Genomic DNA, 20,838 nt, shown 5'->3' on the forward strand with positions numbered 1-20,838 from the left:
GGATGGATGGATGGATGGATGGATGGATGGATGGATGGATAGATAGATAGATAGATAGATAGATAGATAGATAGATAGATAGATAGATAGATAGATAGATAGATAGATAGATAGATAGATAGATAGATAGATAGATAGATAGATAGATAGATGAGAATGAGGAGGAGCTTCTTCCCACAGGCTGTCCACCTGCTGAACCAGGAAAAACAGACTAAATAGACAAACTTCCAAATTCTGTGCACTATCCTGCTTACTTTTCACCTTAAATATATTTTGCACCATTCAACACTTTAAATTATTTTTTTTAACATTTATTTCTTTATTCTCCTTCTTATTAGTATTGTTTCAGTCTGGAACGGGTGCTCAAGACATTTCACTGCACATTATACTATATATAATTGTGTTTGTGACAAATAAAGGTCTTGAATCTTGGAATTGTTTCTTTTTTTTTGTTGGTATTTAATAACCCCTAGTGTATGCTAAGTATGTGTATTCAATGCCAAGGCAGAGCCACTCACTATTTAAGATGGCTTCTTTCTTCTAGCACTGAAACGTAACACTTATAAATTATCTTTGCAATTTAGACGGTGTGTATAAATCCTATTGAATCTTTTGCTTACTGGATTCCTGAATCACTGCTGGATGCTCAAAACATAAGAAGACAAATTAAAATGTAAAATTTCTTTGTCAAATCCATGAAAAAAAGACTCCACCTTTAAAACTATAACTTTACTGACACACACTGGTGTTAATAAAGGCTGATTTTATACCCGTTAGACAGAGCCAGGCTAGCTGTTTCCCTCTGTTTCCAGTCTTTGTGCTAAGCTAAGCTAACCACCTTGGCTTTATATCTGGCTCACAGATACGAGAATAATATTTCATCTATCTCGCCACAAGCAAAATAAAAAATATTTTCCAAAGTGTCAGATTATTCCAGAGGAGAATCTGTGGTGTGGATGTTTTCGGCTCTTAACTGGAACCTGCAGTCAGAACTTCAGGATTAAACGGTTCATGATGTCTCAACACGCAGCTTGTTGACAAACCGAGTGCAGATATTAAACAGACGCCCTCCTTTGCCTTTTTACCCCTGGAAGATCGAGCACAAGGCTTCATTCTTCCTGCAGAGGGATGGAGAGATCTCAGATGTTTTCTCTCTCCTCCTCCTGCTGACATTCAACACATTGGTTCAGTAACAAGACGAGGCTGTCCTCTGCTATTGTAGCTTTAAGATTAAAAATAAAAGTTTGTTTCCATTTAGAGTGATATAAAATCCCATCTGAAAAAAATTATTTCACACACTATCGTAGATTAAATTGATGTGGTTGCTTTTTGTATGTTTTTTTTGACATTATATTCCATTGCTAATTCCTGTTAAATTTAAAAGAACTGATGTTTTTGCATATTTAATAAAAATTTGACTGCAATTTATTTTGGCATGAAAGTTAAAACACAAACAAAAACTTTATCCCTCGGCATCAACTCTACGTTATAGACCATATGTCTAAAATAGAGAATAAATCATCATTATTTTATGCTTGGATACACAACATAGCTGTTTCTGAATTTACAATCCATGATAAGGAAAATCTGGCATCAAAGCATTTAAATGACTTAAAAACAAATAAGTTGGAATACATTATATTTAAAAAGGAACAGAAAAAGGAGAAATAAGCTGGTACTGTACACATTATACTCATGTATTTTATAGATTTGCTTTTATGTGAAGTTTACTTTTAGCTTTATTTTGTTTTAGTGTTTTATTCTGTATTATGTTCTGTTTATTTTAGATGTTCTTTCTTGTTTTATTTGACTTTTAGCTGCCTGGTTCTTTGGTGTGACGTTGTCTCTTTAATTCTTTAATTCTCTATTTTTTTTAACTTTTAATTTTAATCCTCAATCTTGTTCTTTCATTTTCAAACCGCCTAGTTCCCCTGTTTGAGTTGTGAGCAAATCTAGCGAATTATTCATTTAATCTTTTGTCATTTTCACTATTTATTTTAATTGACTGCTCTGATTTGCCTCCTATATCTTGTTTGATTGTCTGTGTTGCATGTTTTAACTGTAAAAGCACTTTGTGAACACTGTTCTTCAGTAACGTTATCATAAAATAAAGTTATTATATGTACAATAAACTAAAACATATACATTTTGACATATATACGGCTTTGCATGTTTACACAGACACATACACACAGACCTATATATACAGTACACAACTAAATTGTCACCTTTCTGTGATATTTTTGTCCTGGTTCATGTCTAATTATTCCACATGGTGAAAACCTGTCTGCAACAATCACAATGTTTTTAAAGAAGAAAAAGGGAAAATTATGGTCTGACCAAGCATGCCGCATGTCTTGAATCCAACAGAATGCCTTTAGAGTATTTTACACTGGAAGGTGGAGCAATGAAAGCGACAAACAGATTATGATGGCGTAACATGTCTCCAAATATTTGTTCAGGACAGTTATAATCTATCAAATCCGTCACTGAAAATACATGTACACATACAAAACACTACAAAATAAAAGCACAGAGCATCAATAATTAAGGGTGTATTTGTGTCTGTTGCATTGAGCTTGCTGCTAACTTGTTTATTTTTAATTATACAGAAGATCAAATACCCTACAGTTTTGAATGATTTAACATTTTAGTGATACTATACAGGGAAGATGCCTCGTGTTCAGTAACACAATCACTCATCTGTTTGAAGGGAGAACACGAGCTGCTAAATAATCTTCTGATATATTCTGGTAAATGTTTCCCATCACCACAAGGTCAAACGTACTTTCCATACACCTTAACCTATTGGTCATTTCCATCATCAGTCGTGGATCTTGAGTCATATTGAATCTGAGGGTGTTTTTTCTCCACTGTGTTGTAATTTTCACTGTGATTCAGCACAAATTATTCCACACTGATGTCCAGCACGTACATTAATGATAGACTTTCTGATTCCATTCTTGAGTCCATCGCTGTTTTTTTTTAATGTACATTTAACTAAAATAAACATGAATAAGATCAGCATAATTGTAAACCATATCAGTACCACTGAGGATCAATGTTCTCTCGTGTTTAACGTCTGTTTTTAGCAGATAAATATGTAAACGTGGGGCAGAAAACATAAAGTCATGCTTAGTATCAGCAGAAAACAGAGACAGACAGGTTCATTTCATTACACATGGACTTGATTTGAGTAATAATGTCTAATTTTAAAAACCAGGACTCCAAACCAGGTAAAAAAGGTGATATGAAGATATTTGCTCTTCTCTCTTGCTTCCAACTAGTTTAGAAAACAGCAGCTCGGCTTCTTACTGCTTTTAATAGAAAACATCACATCACTCCAGTCCTGGCTTCCCTGTTAGTTTTAGACTTAACTTTAACATTTTATTGATCACATTTAAAGTTTGTCTGGGTCTGATCTTTAGGTCCTCAGGTATCGACCTTCCTGCTATTCCAGAGTTTAGACCAAAATCTAAATGCGACAATGCTTCTGCCATTAGAGAACCTCACGGATAAGGTTCACAAAATCTGTGACTTCTGTTAAATCACTTTTTTCAACATTTTTTTTCACAGATTTGGTTGTAAATGCTGTCATTTCTTATTTATGTTTTTATTGCTTTATTATTTTATGTATAAATTATAACATATTATATTGTGCTTTGTATTGTATTGTATTGTATTGTATTTTTAACTCTATCTTTATTTCGTCTTGTTTTGTTCGAACTCATTGGCTTCCTGTTGTTATTTTTGCTTGTTTCTGTTGCTTGTTCTGTAAAAGATCTTTTTAAACCTTTGTTTTAAAAGCATATATATAAATACAAATATGTTATTGCCATTAATGCCGTTTTGCAGTCAATTCACAACCAAGAGAAACACCTGCAGACCGACTAGCAACATCATTCTGTATTAAATATTCATACTATACTGTATTAAACAAACCCTACACATAATATTCCTACCTGAAGAACATGTTTGTGTTGTCTGTAACAAAACCAAACGAATCAAGAGTTGACATTTTCACATTTCTCAACCACGTCACCTTTGAAAAACTGGGCTACACAGTTAGCTAGCTAGCTTGAGCTAACTACCTACTTAGCTAAGCCAGCTACAGTGACCAAACTGCCATACTTTTGTTTAACATTATTCAATATTATTATTAGCAATTATCATTCTGAACTTTAAGAGTTAGTACAATAAGTACATCTTACCTCTGGTTTAGCAGAGTCCTCATCTTCCAACAATTTTTCCTCCACATATCTTGACCTAAGTTGAGCTCCAAACGGCTAGTTTCAACTGAAAGATCAGCACTTAGCTTGTCTAAAGAGAGAAAAGGGGAGAAAAACTCTAATTAGTGTTACTTTCCTGTTAGTAGTCATATTTTCCTTCTTTTTTTTTTTTTTTACCAGTGCTCTTTTCAAGGGACATTTAGGGCCTTCTTGCAGATAATTAGTTTATATTTGTAGTTACAGCTAAAGCTAGCATGTAGCTAGGTAGCTAACTTAGCTTAGTGTAAAGGACTTCCAGGCTAGGCTGTTAGCTGTGGCTTCATGGTAGTTTATATGTGTATTTAAAGCAAAAACAGCAGTTAGTTAACTTAGCATAGCAAAGAGAGGAGGCCTTCCAGTGTGTATGCTAGGCTAAGTTAGCTGTAGCGTTGTGCCAGTTCGTGTATGTACTTAAAGCTACAGTTAGCTGACTTAGCATAGCAAAGACAAGAGGCCATCCAGTCCTTCTGTTAGGCTAAGTTAGATGTCGCTTCATATTAGTTCGTGTGTGTATTTAAAGCTACAACCAGCAGTTAGCGAACTCAGCATAGCAAATAGGCCTTCCAGTGTGTATGCTAGGCTAAGTTAGCTGTAGCTTCATGTTAGTTCATGCTGCTTCATACTGCTAAAACCAACAGTTGGCTAACTTAGCATAGCAAAGATAAGAGGCCTTAGAGTCTGTATGTTTGGCTAAGTTAGCTGTAGTTTCGTGTTAGTTCATGTGTGTGCTTGAAGCTAAAACCAGCAGTTAGCTAATTTAGCATAGGCCCTCCAGTCTGTATGCTAGGCTAAGTTAGCTGTAGCTTCATGTTAGTTTATATGTGTATTTAAAGCTAAATCGTGCAGTTGGCTAACTTAGCATAGCAAAGAGAAGAGGCCTTCCAGTCCATATGCTTGGCTATGTTAGCTTCATATTTCGCCGCCAGGTATGACAGTGGTACCTCTATTTCCCTCTTTCTTTCTCTTTCTTTCTCTCTGGTTGTGGTTGAGTGAACGCTGATTGCAGGAGTGGAATAACCTGAATGGAAGGTGGAGTCAGCTGCTCTCAGTCATCCCTCATCTGATATTTAAACCTGGTTCAGATTAAAATTTAATTCTACACTCTGCTACACAGTCAGTGCTACTCAGGCCATGTTGCCCTACTCCAGCAAATATCTTGGCTAACAGTTGTTTGTTCTGCCTTGTCTCCCTCCAGTCAACCAGCTTCACCTGTCCTCTGCACACACACCTTCTTGGATCTTGGATTTCCAGATTCCAGCACCAGACTCTCAGCCACACTTTGATTGCCCGGACCAGCTCCTGAACCCTGTCAGTTAAGTGTAGCAGCTTTACTGACCAGCTGTCCTGGTATTGTCTTCTCACATCTGTAGCTGTTAGCTGCTACTTTAAGCCCTGCCTACACCCTGCTAGTGGTAAGGTCTGGTTCTGTCTCTGTTGGCCTCAGTTGTACTTTTGGGTGTCTTTAGTTCTGAATGAGTTGCATCAATCTGTCACCGAGCAACTCCTTATGTTTCATGTTTCTATGTGTTTTCAGTTCCTGTAATTGTGTAAGTAAACTTGATTTAAGTCTGGTTTGGTCTGTCTTTTGTGTGTAGATCTTCTTATGGATGTCCCGACCCCAAGATGAGCCGGCGTCTGGAGGTCTCTTTCTGCATCTCTTCAGACATATGGTCGAACTCAGAGTCCAGCTCGGCAGCAAATAAAACGTGTGTTGTGTCCTTTAAACTGGCCGCTCGGTGCCTGATCACTTTGTTTCCAGGATCCTTGTTAGGATTTTATTCTAAATCATGACTGCAGATGAGGTCATTGTCCAACAGAAAGTCCTTGACTGTCAGGGACTTGTAGATGGTCTCAAATTCTCACCTGGCTTTTGCAAGAAATGTGTTTTTACTCCACTACTTTTGTAAGATTTAGAATTAACACGCATATATAAAGCAGCAGATTCAACCAGTACAGTGTCGTTGGTCTCTTGTCATAAATATACTGGTTAGCATTTCCACCAAAGATGCTTCCATCATCTATACACTGTTACTTCTCATTAAGGTTGCGGTGACTTAGGGTGAAGGTAGGAGACACCCTGGACAGGTCACCAGTCTATCACAAGGCTACACGTGTAGAAAATCAAACTCGCATTCATACCTATGGACAATTTAGAATTACCAATTAACCTCAGCATGTTTTTGAACTGGGTGGAAGCCGGAGAAAACCCACTCATGCTCAGTTAGAACAGGCAAACTCTCTGCAGAAAGATCCCAGGCCAGGACGTGAACCAGGGATCTTCTAGCTGCAAGCCCCCAAAGATGCATTTGCTCTTAAAGAATCCTGCTTATTTCCTTTAAATAGCTGTTAGAGGTAGTTAAATGTTATTTCTATATTTGTTCTAATTTTTTTAATCCATCAGTCATGTAAGACTACTCTCATTAGGACTGATCCAATGCGACTGTAGAATGTCATGCACCTTATCTAGTTTACAACAGCTGTTTTTGTATTACCTGTCAAAATCACTCTAAATCACGGTGCCTTGAAAGGTGTAAATACTGTTTATTGAATATTAATACAATTAGTATTTCTATAGATTTTAAAAATAGAAGTGTTTTGTTTGTAGTATTGTACAGCAAGTTTTTTTAAGAGTGTATATACTAACCTTAAATACTACCAACCTGCCTGTTTTCTCTTGTTATTATTTTTGTTGTAAGTTGCTGAATCCTTCAGATTAATAAAATTACCTACCTACCTGTATTTTTATAGCCCCACAATTCTTCACTTGCCTGGTATATTGTCTCTGAGACGTTTTATTTTATTTGTTTTCTTTAGCCTTATTGTATTTTTATAATTCTTTTTCAGCTTTTTTTTTCATGTCTTGTCTGTATCCAGCTGATGTAACATGTAGGGATCAGTAAAGCTGATCTTAACTTATGCTGCGACACATTCAACCTTTATCAAAAAGCAGCTGTGATCTGGATATTGCATTTGGCCATATTGTAACTTTGATAAAAGCTAATTAATTAAGCACTTTTGTAAAAGTCAGATTCCTGCTGGACAAACCTGGACTAATTCCAACTATAAAACGCCGCTTATTCAAAAATGCATCAACAGTAACATGTCACATAGAAAACCAGCACATTTGGGCTTTTCATCCCCCCCAAACATGTACTTTGATACTTTAGGTACATTTTTCTCATACTTTCATTAAATTAAGATTTTAAGTTTAATGGACTGTTTTTATTCTGTTGTGCTACTTTGCATTTGTCCACCGCTGAGAATAGTTTGTTTATTTATGAGATTTTATTAAAGTTAAGTGAACTTTCACACTATAAAACTAATCATTACTTCAGAATAAAACCTCTTCATTTGATGGAAGCCCTTTGTGTTCTTGATCAGTCTGTAAAAATCCTTTGTAAGGACTTGATCTGTTCACTAGAGGGCAGCAGCACAGCACACAACAGGAGGAGGTTCAGGACGAGTGTCATAAATGTGACACAACTACCTGTCAGTGAGAGCTGAGACACCTCATACATGTTTAAAGAGTCTTTATGAATGAATGAACGAAGGGTAAAGTGATTACTGAAGTTAAACAGTCACAGTAGGTGATGTCACTATTGGTATTTCACCTTTTTAATTTCATTTTTAAACATAGCTTTCACTTTCATGTTGACTATCCTCATGTCATTTGAGAACGTGAACTTTAAAATGTGTTTTAAACACTTTCTGCAGACCTGTTTTTATCTGAATTCACAAACATCTATTTAATGCTTAATGAACATGACAGAATCCTGGTTTATTGGCTTCAATCAAAGAAGACACATTCAGTATATCATTAAAGATATAAGCAGAAAGTCTCATTTATCTCCATGTAAATGTAACACACTGAAATTAGAATTTAATTTATTTTGAATTAATTGGGCACACTTTTGGGGTTCTTTTTGGCAGTAAATCTACTAAAATATGAAAAATAAAACTCCACTTGTTATCTGCATGTGCACCAAATTTCAATTAAACACGTAAAAGCATTAGATTTTAAAGCATATTAAAACGTTTTGTATGTACACTCCACTGTAATAAGAACAGATGTGGTGTTGAAAGATAGAAAATAAAGCCAACAGTAGCACTTAGATCTAATTTAACCTTTTTTTAGCTGATAAGTTGCTGATAACTTTGAGCTTCCTGTGATATCGTCGACAGTTTTGTTAAATGAGCAACTTGTTTCACACGTGAACAAATTACAGAGGCTGGAGGAAGAAATTAATTTTATGGATGAACTAAATATGAAGCAGCATCTTCCTACCAACTGACTGAGCAGCATATGTGCTATAAAGCATGAGGTTCCATAGTGTAGCGGTTATCACATCTGCTTTACACGCAGAAGGTCCTGGGTTCGAGCCCCAGTGGAGCCAGAAGTTTATGGAGAAAGACAACAAAAATGTCATTTACATACAAACAAAGTCATCATACACAATAAAAATAATAAATGTGGGCATATTTTAATTATGAAAACCAGGACACTCAGCCGTATACTCAAAGATGCCTTATAATTTCAAGACATTTAAAGTATGCCTCCTCTGTATGGATAGAAAATTGTTATATTACCCAAGACTAGAGGCTTCTCAGAGGCGACTCAACATGTTTTATTATGACAAAAAATAACGAATCAAACAATGATAGAAATAATGCTCATCATGTACTAGAAAAAAAATAAAAATAAAAAAACCTCTGCCATACTAGCAATCCAACTATAACAGAAATAGCTCTCACAGACGTACTAAAACTAACTAATAAAAATTATTTGTTAGTTTTGGGTCAATTTAGTGGCCCAATGAAAAACAATGAAAACCAGGACATTTTATAAAAAACAACCAGGACGTCCAGAACAGGACGTTTGGCCACCCTAATCTAAATCATTTATAGATGTTGTAAAAATAAAGATAATATGCGCCATACTTCCTGAGCAACTAGTTAATCATTTATTTATATTAACCAGCTTTTATTGATATACACTCATCAGCTTTCTATACGTTTTTTTATCCACTGCAGCTCAAAAAGCATTTTCCACGTGTGACTGTCTGTAATTTTCTAGTTCATTTAGGTTTCTATTTGCCAACTACTTCAGAACGTGAGCTCAGTTTGCTGCTGTTAGTTCATTCAACTCATTAGATTAAGTTTTTAGACACAAACTTAGCATAAACTAAGAGGACACTGGTATGCAGCATCACCTGTGCAATGCTATGTGATCTATTTTACCAGTTCTGACAGAAATTTTGCTTTTACGAAGCTTTTACATTTTCAGTTTTTCTTAATTCTATTTTATGCTATTTCTACAGTTCTACAATTCCATTTAGCTGATGTACATCTGAGAGTGGATGCAACACAAACAAGGATCTAGACAGGAGAAAACAGCCTGGATAAGAGTCATAGAACAACTATTCACCAAGGTCTCAGTAGGTGGTATATTAACCCTCCTGTTGTCTTCATTTACGGGCACCAAAAAATATTGTTTCCTTGTCTGAAAAAAATCCAAAAAAATCAGCAAAAAAATTCCCCAAATTTCTGACAATTTGCAAAACCTTCAGGAAGAAAATTCCAATAATTCCTTAAAAGCTTCCCTTAAAAGTTTTATATAAAAAAACAAACAAAAAAACCCTAAATTTGGAAAGAAAATTCTTGTAAATATTTTCAAAAAATGAGTAAAAATCTTCCAAAAAGTGATTCCATATATATCAGCATAACTTCTAATAAATCCAGCGAAATTCGGTGGATTTTGGTTGATTTTTATGTGAATATTCCTAAGAAACATTTTAAACATTTCTTTTTTTCCACCAAAAAATTTTCAAAGATTTCCCAAAAATGTTGAAAATACGGACATCAGAAGTTTCACTGTGAAAATATATATTTTTTCCACATTTTCAACCTTTAAACCGGGTCAATTTTGACCCGCAGGACGACACGAGGGTGAAAATATTAACATATCCCTTCAGGTATGTTAAAGGGTTGGACGTGACTCTAACCCTGACCGTAACCAGAACTCCCACAGTCCTAACACTAAACCACGGCGTCGTACTGAAGCATAATGATTTACTTGTGGGGGACGTGGGAGTTTTTGTCCCTAAGAAGGAGGCGGGCCCCAGAGTGTGACTGTGTAAACAGATTCATGTCAGTGAAAGTCCTGATGTATGAAGTTTTAATCAACTGTCCGTCACACGAGAAAGCGAGAGAGATCCGGAGGCCCACGCTTTTCTCCTCTCCCGGAAATATGGCGTGTGTGTGTGTGTGTGTGTGTGTGTGTGTGTGTGTGTGTGTGTGTGTGTGTGTGTGTCTGTGTGTGTCTTCCTGTTGTTTTAGATTCCACTTCACTCCCCCACTGCTGCCAATCCACGACCTCTGACCTCTGCTGAACCCAGCTGTCAGCTGTCCTGGCCTGCATGGGACAGCTCTCTCTCTCTCTCTCTCTCTCTCTCTCTCTCTCTCTCTCTCTCTCTCTCTCTCTCTCTCTCTCTCTCTATCTCCTGGATCTAATAAGAGGGTTGGATGTGGAGCACTGATCAGCCTCACTGCTAATCTGGTGGTCATTAGTGGTACTGCAGTAAAGAAATCACTACCGTTGTTCATCATCATCGTCATGTGCCGTCTTCGTTCTGAAGGTTGGCCACCATAGATCTCCATTTGTGTCGATTCTCCACAGCTCTCCTCACTTCAGTGTAGGACACTCTGTCACTGTCTGCTCAAAAGTTATAGGACCTCCTCTCAGATCTCTGTCTGCAGTATACGAACATTTAACATGTAGACTGGCAAACCGGATCATCCGTGACCCCCACGTTCTCTTCTCTGCATCTGAGTGGCTTCCTTCTGGTCGACGGCTTCGCTGCCCAGCATGCAGGACACAGAGGAGAAGGTCTACCTTTGTACCCAGGGCAGTCCTACTGCTCAACTCATGAACCATAACCCCACCTCCACCCCACCTCCACCACACACGGACTTTAACGTGGACCTCTGCAATTTATATCTACCGTGATATATTCTTGTATCTACTGTACCTCATGGCCATATTGCACACACTTTTCTTTCGTATTTGCACTAGTGTTACCAAGCTGTGTTTTGTGTCTTTTTCTTTCTTTTTAAATGTTTATTCTTATACTACCTGCTCTAGATTTGCATACATATTTATCCCTATTTCTTTATTACACCATTGTTGCACTGCCCGCTCTACGTGCATTTTTAATTGCCCACCTGGGGACAAATAAAGTTTTCTGAATCTGACCTCTTGATGTCATCACTCCATTTACCTCTCTGCCTTCCTCTTTGTGTTCTTTCGATGGTGCCTTTGAGAGTTATGTTAGGAAGCTTTCCAGCACTGCCACACAGAACGTGGCCAGCAGAACTCATTTTCCTTTAGATCACATACTAGGCTCCTTTTTGTATCAGCTCTCTCTAAAGGTACGTGTCCACTAGATGTGTTTTTCCCGCATGTAAATGCGTTGCATCGTGTTGCGGCCGCTATGTGGTCACATGACAGTGCTTTCAGCTTGAGTCCAGCAGATGCGTCAGACCAACATGGCGGCTCGGCTGCAAACTTTCTCTTTTATTTTGAAAACACTTCAGCGAAAAGTATTCCTGAAAGCATTGAGGTGAGAAATAAGCAGCTGAATCTGTCCTCGTTTTAGGTCAGCGATGACTAGCTTAGGATGCGTTGGTTCTCCGCACGTCGCATCAAATTTGCATAAAGTAGATGTCGAGTCCACTTTATGCAAATGAGCTGCTGCCTGATCGCAGCTCGAAACTGCTTGTTTTTTTTTTTAATCCAGCAACATTGGAGGGTTTTCCAGCATGAATGGCCTTTTTAAGGTCATTCCACAGCATTTCAATCAGTTTCAAGTGCAGACTTTGACTAGGCCACTGCAAAACCTTCATTTAGTTTCTTTTAAGCCATTCAGAAGTCAACTTGCTAGAGTGTTTTGGATCGTTGTCCTGCTGCAGAACCCAAGTGAGCTTCAGCTTGAGGTCACGAACTGATGGCCAAACATTCTCCTTTAGGATTTTCTGCTAGAGAGCAGAATTCATGGTTCCATCAATCACAGCAAGTCGTCCTCAAACCATCACACTAATACCACCACCATGTTTCACTGTTGTTCCAAAAAGTTCAGCACTTCATCTCATCAGTCCATAGAATACTCTCCCACAAGTCTTTGGATGTTTGCTAAAGCAAGATGAGCCTCTGCTCTTTTTGGTCAGCAGTGGTTTTCTCTTAGAACTCGGCTATTGATGCCATTTTTGCCCAGTCTCTTCCTTATTGTTGAGTCATGAACACTGACCTTAACTGATTCAAGGGAGTTCCTGCAGTTCTTTCGATGTTGTCCTGGGTTCCTCTGTGACCTCCTGGATGAGTATCGCTGTGCTCTTTGGGGTAATTTTGGTAGGGAAGGTTCTCCACTGGTCCATGTTTTCTCCATTTGTGGATAATGGTTCTCACCATGGTTCTCTGGAGTCCTAATGCTTTAGAAATGGCTTTGTAACCCTTTCCAGACTGATAGATGTCAATTACTTTATTTCTCATCTGCTCTTGAATTTCTTTGGATAATTTTGTTGCAGCTTTTAGAGATCTTTTGGTCGACTTCATTGTGTCAGACAGGTTCTATTTCAGTGATTTCTTGATTGAACAGGTCTGGAGGTAATCAGATTTGGGTGTGGTTTGTGGAATTGAGCTCACTTTCCAAATAATGTGTTAGCCACAGTTAATTCATGGTTTAACAAGGGGGGCAATTACTTTTTCACACAGGGTCAGGTGGGTTTGGATAGCTGTTTTCCCTTAAAACATTAAATCATCATATAAAAACTGCATTTTGTGCTTACTTTGGATATCTTTGTCTAATATTTAAATTTGTTTGATGGTCTTAAACATTTAAGTGAGGGAAATATTCAAAAAATAAGAATTCAAGAAGGGGGCAAATACTTTTTCATGGCACTGTATGTTAAAAATGTCTCCACACACATTGACTCTTATTGTAATATCAGTAGAAGTGATGCATATTCATCGTGAAGTATCAGTAATGCTTAAATCTGAACTCTCTTATAACTGCATGTCACAGTTATAAATTAGTTGAGCCCCTGACTACTTTTAAAGATAGTAAAGAGTTTAGAAAACCAGAAACACAAACTTCTGCTCTATTCTACAGCAACTTGAACTGCAGAATAAATAAACTTGTACAGCTTTTCATCATTGACCAAAACCAACCGATTCTTCCATTCTACTTGTCATAATTTCCCTTCGCAGACCCTAAACAGAAACACTCAGGGAGGACCAAACGAGGACACGCCACCAGAGGAAAAACACATTTTTTCGGGGCTACAAACATCCAGAAATCTCGGCACCTGGAGCTGAGTCACTGCTGACCAACAGCCCCAGATGCTGAATCATCTTCTCACCGTGGAGACAGAAATCAGGCAGCGAGGTCAAACTGCACGTCCATCATCTGATCTGAGTGAAGAACCATATGGAGCTTCTCCTGCTCTAATACGCTGACAGAGTCGAGGTAATGAGTGTCGGCCGATGGTTCCAACTCTTCCCCACGGACTCACAAACATGCACAGCTGATAGATGACCAGAGGAGCCGCTCGCTGGAGTCCACACAACACTTAGAGGACTCATAATTCAGTCATATTCGGTGTCTTCATGTGGACAAAAAGGGCTGAAATGGGACCAAAACTAAGCACTACAGCCACTGAAAGCTAAACCTGTTACAGTTCTCACATAATATAATAAAAATCTAATAACAAATTAAAATTACAAAGTGCCTTCTCTAAAAAAAATGGGAATAAATGAAAAGATAGCTCAGTAATTAAAGTAGCAACATAGATGATTTAAGGTAAAGTTGATTTTTAATAGCTAAAATTGTGTTTAAGTGCAGACAAAGTAAGAAAAATTACTATAGTGCTGCATAAAATGAACTATAATGTATCAGCACACCAAAATGTGTAATTCCAATATGATGAACGTTTTCAACCTTTTAAAATGACGATAAAACACGGAAAAATGTTTCAGAAACTGTGTATTGTGAGTTTTGAGTACGAAATGGTGAAATACTGAATAAAAGATCTGTTTATTAGAATATTACTTTGAAAATTTTAACATATAAGTACATTTATATATGTATACACACACAAGTCTGGTTCTAGCAGCAGCTTTTCATACATTGGAGAAATCAAAGAAACAAACAAGACTTCTTTCTTCAACTCATTTTCGCATTTTGTGATCTGGAAAACACATCACTGTCATTTCAGTTTTGAATTTTCACTCCGTTCTTATATTTTCGTGACGCCACAACAGTAACAGGGAAAGTCATGAGCTGATGCTGCCAAGTCCTGACTCACTGGGATGTTTTGAAATCTTACACTAAATATCCTCTCTACTCTCATCAAAACTCATTACCTCTCCTCATATACATAATCCTCATTAATCCTACTTGTACTCACGAACAACGTGTGAAAAAAAACGAGGAAAAAAAACTCTTTGAAATGAGAATCCGCTTCATTCCAGCTTTGGCGCCTCCAGACAAAAATATCTCAGGAGACCATTAAAAAATGTCAAATTCAATTATGCCTTTCTCTCTTTTGGGACACACACACACACACACACACACACACACACACACACACACACACACACACACACACACACACACACACACACACACACACACACACCCACACACACACACTTATGTAAAAAGTGAATGAAAGGAAGAGGAAGTCCTGAGGGTTTTGAAAGCATGATTGGGAGAAAGCTCTTGTGCTGGTGAGAAAGGAAAAGGTGAATAACAGGCCCTGGTAGCCGGCAGCAGCACAAAGTGGAGTGGAGAGCTCCATTCTCCCTGCCAGAGAGGGAGACCCCTCACGGGGGGTGGGTGAGGGCCCAGAGGGCCCTCGGCAGACCGGGACCTGCGCTTAATGAGAAATTCCTGGGGATTTAGAGGGGTGCAGAGGTCTTCATTTTCTCACTGCGCCCACGGGCCCCCGGTAGCCGGGTGGTGAGGCTTCTCTTTCAGCCCTGAAACGTCCCCAGAGGAAGGAGAATCCCCCCATTCAGCAGGAGCAGGGGCCTGCCTGCCTGCCTGCCTGCCTGCTGGATTATGTATATGAGATGAGGGTTGTAGGATCACAACCTGCCACCTTCTGCACACTGCAAAAAATGTCAACAAGTCATTTAAAGCTGCACCTGCCCTTACAAGCAGCATCCCGTCCACGCTAATTAAGACGCGGCGCTTTCACAGCGATGAGTGTCGGGCGGGAAAACCGGGCGATAAAATGTTCACACACAATGAGTTTAGAGAAAAACACAAGACATGAGCCAACATCAGCTCTCCTCACAAAAATACAGCATGTCAACACGTTTTAAATGAGATGTTTTAGGTTTATTATCCTGTAGGAAGATTTAAATATACAGACAACCAGTATTACTTGGATTTTAAGATTATCACACGTTATGCAAAGCACATTTTAACAACAGTATTATCATAAACTATCCTCAAAACTTCACTTTCTATGTTGTTTGGATGCTGGTCCACTATGTGATGTGTGAGATAGCACAAAATACACAATGATGGTCAATTTAGCTCAAAAACAACAACAACAACAGCAACAAAACAATCATGCTGGTTGATTTTATTTTCTGTGTTCAAAATCTTTTCTGTAATATTCCTGCATGACAGCTACATGTCAGTAAGAAAATTCCAATAATTCCTTAAAAGTTTCCCTTAAAAGTTTTATTTTAAAAAAATCCCCCAAATTTGGCAAGAAATTTCTTGTAAATATTTTCAAAAAATGAGTAAAAATTTTCTTTAAAAAAAAATCCTAAAAATATCTAAAGTGATTCCATATATATCAGTAAAACTTCTAATATTTTCTTTAAGAACATGCACATAAGAATCAACCAAAATCCAGTGAAATTCGCTGGATTTTGGTTGTTTTTTTTTTGTGAATGTTCTTAAGAAACTTTTGTTACATTTTTTCCACCAAAAAATGTTCAAAGATTTCCCAAAAATGTTGAAAATGTGGACATCAGAAGTTTCACTGTGAAAACAGATTTTTTTTCCCCACATTTTCAAACTTTCAAATGGGTCAATTTTGACCTGCAGGACGACTCAAGGTTACTGCCTAGTTTTCCACACAACTCTGTGTACGTCTCACCTGGACGTCCATTCATTTCTGTGTAAACCTTTCTGATTTCTAATGGGGTGGTGAAACTTCTTCTTCTCTCCTGATCACTGAAAAATTAGAACTTTTATGTAGATACTGAATGACAAGAATTTTGAAAAAGAAATGATCTGTCTATTCATCTGCTTGACTATGATGACTGTCAAATCAGGTAAAGGTTGAAACAAAAACAAAAAACAAAACTGTTGACAGACCTTCCTCACTGATTTCCCACCATGCGTTACTGGCCCTGCTATTGTCCCAGTAATACTTCATCATGTGCACATTCAATAAAACTGGACTTTAAAACATGATAAATTCCACCCATTATTCAAGAAATGCATTTCCTTGTGTTGACCACTAGGGGACTTAGTCTGTATATTAGAACAGGATTACCAACACCAAACAAAGCTGTGTGGAACCAAGTCATAAAGCAACACTGTGGTCAGTCCACACGTCCATCATCTTTTTGGATGTGAAAACACAGGTGTTGTTAAATAAAACACAAATCTCGGGCTGGGTGATAAAACAAAAGCAGTATGCTACCGGGGTTGTCACACTTTGTCAATAGAAACTAGAACAGCACTCAGAGAGCACTTCTCTGCCAAGGCTGCTCAGTCGTTGTATCATTTGTGACAGATTAAATCTTTAACAAACTCGTGGATCCAGACTATAAGCTGCATCACTGCCAAAACTTTATCACTTGGTGCTTGTGTCATTTCTGGTCTTCCCTGAAACTTTCATCCAAATCCATGAGTCCGTTTGTGAGTAACGTTTCAGTGAGCCTCTGTGGCACTTCTCCCTGCTGCATTGAAGGCCTTCCTCCTTTTTGGCCTTTCTTCTTGGAGAAGCCCTCCTCCTGTGGCTTGTTAAATTCAGCAATGTTGCTTGTCGCAATTTTGCGACTTTGGCGCTTGAAGGGTCAACTAAAATAATGTCTTGGGTCTTAAATTTCTGTCTGTACCAGGTGAGCTCAGTGGGATCAGGCATGAAAAACACACATTCGGGTCCCAGTTTTAGTCCTGAGCAGAACTCTACTCCACATCCAACATGAATACTGTACTGCCTGCAGACACCACGGTCCTATTACGACTCTTGAACCTGTTTTACAGCTCCGATCCAGGCTGTTTTCTCCTGACTAGATCCTTGCTTGTGTTGTATCCATTCTCAGATGTATGTCGCTTTGGATAAAAGCATCTGCTAAAGGAAACTGTGAAATTGTAGAAGAACCTCAGACTTCTTCACCAAAGTTTTGGAACCACTTTTCTGTTAACTCTGATGAGACTCAACCAGATTCAACTAATGAGTGTCATTGCTTAATAATCTTCCCTTGTGCTGCTCGAAAAGCAGAGAGTGAATCTAATCAGCTGTAGAGAACTAAAGGTACTGAAACCCTCCAACGCTGTGAAGCCTTTATTATGGAGTTAACTGTGTTGTTGTTCCACTCGGCTCTGGCTGCAGGAGACTGGAGGCCGATCTCGCCTTTGCGGGAGTTAATTCTCCAAGTGTCTAATTAGAAGAATGAGCGGGGCGTTGAGGGGCCGCTGGGATGCAGCTGCCCCTGTCAGAGCCTCCCAGCACCAGGCCTTTGGACCCGCTCCGGCCCCGGGCCCCCGGCTGAGACGCTCTTACAGCCGGCCCCTCGGCTGAGCCTCAGAGCCGGCAGGTTGGGGCTCTGGACATTGTGTTGGGAGAGCTCTTGCTGAGGTTCGACTCAGCCGACGACACAAACAAACCCCAGTGGGCTGCTTGACGGCTTCACAGGTACAGAGACGCCGTCGTCTCTCCGGGACTCGGCTCCTCAGGAAGCTGGCATTCATGGTGGAGCGTCAGGGAGCCGCTGCTTCTCCTTTCAACGCTTCATTCACATCTGTTTCTCTGACAGCCACGTCCACGGACGCTTACAGTGTCTCAGCCTCGACTGACCTCTGGGTTGGAGGACTTCTAGAGTGTGTGCAGACCTACTTTAACCCTCGTGTTGTCCTGCAGGTCAAAACTGATCGATTTTAAAGTTTGAAAATGTGGGAAAAAATATATATTTTCACAGTGAAAACTTCCACATCTTCAACATTTTTGGGAAATTTTTGAACATTTTTTGGTGGAAAAAAAGAAATGTTAAAAATGTTTCTGAAGAACATTCACAAGAAAATCAACCAAAATCCAGCGATTTTCGCTGGATTTTGGTTGATTTTTTTCTGACTGTTCTTAAAGAAAATCTTAGAAGTTTCACTGATAAATATGGAATCACTTTAGATATATTTAGGATTTTTTTTGGAAGTTTTTTATTCATTTTTGAAAAATATTTACAATTTTTATTTTCATTATTTTTTAAAATTTTATTTCTTGACAAATTTGGGGATTTTTTTTTTTAAATAAAATTTTTAAGGCAAACTTTTAAGGAATTTTTGGAATTTTCTTCCTGAAGATTTTGCAAACTTTTAGAAATTTGGGGAATTTTTTTTTGCTGAATTTTTGGATTTTTTTCAGAGAGAGGAACAATATTTTTTGGTGCCTGTAAATGAGGACAACAGGAGGGTTAAACGCATTTAACTCTTAGATTGACAAACAGCTCTGGATTAAAACTACCAGTGCTTGTAACTTGTACGGGAACATAAAAGTGGTCATAGGAGAATTATGCTCATTGATTTTTCCACTAAAACTCTGGTTTACCTTATAGATGCTCTTTTACTCAGATCCATAGTTGGATGTAGTAGTTTAACTCACATTATTCTTCAGTAATCTGTTGTTCAATCTTATTTTGAGCAGCAAACAAAACACTGGATTCAGTCACATATTTAGCCAGTCAAGCTGATTCAGGTACCAAACTGAGGAGACCAAACATACAGAAGTCAGTAACTACATTATTACTACACTTTAGTTTTGAACCTTGTTTGACACCATGTTACATATATACACAAATAATGCATAATCCTTCATTTCTAACAAGAGACTCATGGTTTTGTTTTTTTGGATCTTTTTTTTTTTTTTTCCACATTTATTCAACTTCTTATATTCAAATTAATTAGTTGTTTGTGTCCTGGTGCTGGGGTGCATCTATACTTCTGCCAAAACGAATCATCTGGTTTTAGCAAAAGTTGGAGCCCAGGAAGCAGCAGTTTAAATACTAAAAACTTGAATAAGGCCGTACTGTTACGGCAGATACAGAGGCTCAAGTGCAGGAAATGACAGAGCAGTCAATAAAAGATTCTATAATGCTTGTATTTACAACATAGAACAAAAAGAACTACAACGATAAACTGGAACTAGAAAAAAAACGGAGCCAGATGTTAACCAAAGCAGCCAGAGGCGGAACGGATCGGGATACCCTCTAGTGGGTTGGCGGACTAATGACAGGATCTATGAAAAAAAACAAGACAAGGTTAACGCACATTTGGTAATACCAAGGCAGGAAGACAACTAAAATAGAAAAACCAGAACAGTAACGATTCTTAACCTACAGCAATCAATACAAGTACTCCCTAAACCAGATGTTAACTCAAAGCTAAGAAACATTAGCGAAGGAGAAACAAATACGATATTTAAACTTATTATACTATATACTATACTATACTATTATTATATTTAAACTGTCAAACTGATTAATTATAACAAGTCTGGTGATATTAGGGCTCGTGAACTTAACTGACGGAGACGGGGTGAGTGTCTATACAGGGTGCCTGGTTCCAGCCAGTCTTGTCAGGTGGAATGAGTCACTTCCCAGATGTTCTGACAGCCTGTGGTGGTATTTTGGCGTCCGTGGGGATTAGACTGGCGGTTTGGCGTGGAGGGTGGTGTTAATGGCATCCTGGGTGGCGTGGCAGCTCTTAGCAGTAGCGAGGCTGGCAGCAGCTGCTTTCTTTCCAGAACACGGAGAATCCACGGAGAACCAACCGGAGCCAGGAGAACAGCCGAGCGAAGAACCAGACAACAGGTAAGCAGTGAAACCAGGAGATCCGGGTAACATCATCAGCAGGCAGGAGTCAGTTCTAAACCAGATTACTGTAGGAACCAGAAGGTGGCTCAGACTGAACTGGTCACACAACTAACTGGAAGTAGCTTCACAGTCTGGCACAGGATGCACAGTGGCCTCAGGTTTTATAGAGGAGCTGGAGGGGATGATTAGATGAATCCCACCTGCACTCGATCTGCTGATTACCAGATCAGCTGCACCTGCTGCCAAGCCTCTGTACCACTGCACACCTAGGAGAGAGAGAACCCAGGACCAGAGGACAGGAGAACGCTGCCACTGTGATATTATGGCCTACACACCAAACAGGTTTCCTTTGCAATGAGAGATTATCAAATATTCATCTATATTCATATTTTCATGTCCTCCCTCAGTGATTACAGAATGACAGAGAGACGAAAAGTGATATCATAGTTGATAGAA

The 20,838-nt window shown here is 38.6% G+C and overlaps 1 long non-coding RNA gene and 1 other non-coding gene across 2 annotated transcripts; one reads left to right on the plus strand and one right to left on the minus strand.

Moving 5' to 3' along the window:
* Positions 1-8,589: 8,589 nt before the first annotated feature.
* Positions 8,590-8,662, plus strand: trnav-uac (transfer RNA valine (anticodon UAC)). Its single transcript has one exon. It is a non-coding gene; the product is annotated as a tRNA-Val (tRNA).
* A 10,986-nt stretch (positions 8,663-19,648) lies between these two features.
* LOC111575373 (uncharacterized) lies at positions 19,649-20,621 on the minus strand. The gene is made up of 2 exons (XR_002746730.3): positions 20,096-20,621; positions 19,649-19,805 (listed from the first exon to the last, which is right to left on the minus strand). It is a non-coding gene; the product is annotated as an uncharacterized LOC111575373 (long non-coding RNA).
* Between the last annotated feature and the right edge of the window lie 217 nt (positions 20,622-20,838).

The sequence above is a fragment of the Amphiprion ocellaris genome, chromosome 14 (genome assembly GCF_022539595.1).
Source record: "Amphiprion ocellaris isolate individual 3 ecotype Okinawa chromosome 14, ASM2253959v1, whole genome shotgun sequence".
In the NCBI taxonomy this organism is placed as follows: Eukaryota; Metazoa; Chordata; class Actinopteri; family Pomacentridae; genus Amphiprion; species Amphiprion ocellaris.